Source organism: Charadrius vociferus, unplaced genomic scaffold, assembly GCF_000708025.1.
Source record: "Charadrius vociferus isolate BGI_N301 unplaced genomic scaffold, ASM70802v2 scaffold190, whole genome shotgun sequence".
Lineage (NCBI taxonomy): Eukaryota > Metazoa > Chordata > Aves > Charadriiformes > Charadriidae > Charadrius > Charadrius vociferus.
This window is the reverse complement of record NW_009646608.1, coordinates 2,074,107-2,074,614: the sequence shown is the minus strand read 5'-3', so window position 1 is coordinate 2,074,614 and position 508 is coordinate 2,074,107. Positions and strand designations below refer to the sequence as shown.

General features: G+C 45.7%; 1 protein-coding gene across 1 annotated transcript in view; it reads left to right on the top strand.

Moving 5' to 3' along the window:
• ALDH1A3 (aldehyde dehydrogenase 1 family, member A3) overlaps positions 1-508 on the top strand; it is a 37,598-nt gene that overhangs the window by 10,484 nt on the left and 26,606 nt on the right. The gene's annotated exons all lie outside the window — the stretch shown is intronic.

Sequence of the window (508 nt, the reverse complement as noted above, 5' to 3'; positions counted from 1 at the left end):
TGCTCAGGAAAATCTCTTTATAGCCATGAAGCTGTGTTAACTTGGACTTCTGCACTGAAGAACTATTGCTAATGATTCCCCATCCTGTCCTGAAGGACTCCTCCTGGTGAAGAATGAGGGGACTAGGACCCAAGCTAAAATGTGCTGCAGTTTGTGAAGCCTTTAGACTCTATAGGCCTTGGACATCTTTCCAAATTACGCCCACAGATCCCAGCATCTCTCAGCTTAGAGCTGCTGTCAGTCCACATCTAAGATCTTGGACCTGAGCATTCACCAGTGCAATGCTGCACTTTGGCTCTGCTTATCTTCAGGGGAATGGCATTTGTGACATTTGATGCTGTTAGATATGTTTAAGTTCCTGAGCTGGTGTCCCACTGAGGTAGGTAAGTCAGTAGGACTTAACATACCCGGGATGTGCTTAAGAGCCTGTACTTGCATGACTATTTTTGAACTGGGTCTCTTTCTCCAACACAGTGTTTCTTAACCACATGACAGCCTCCAGTTTCAG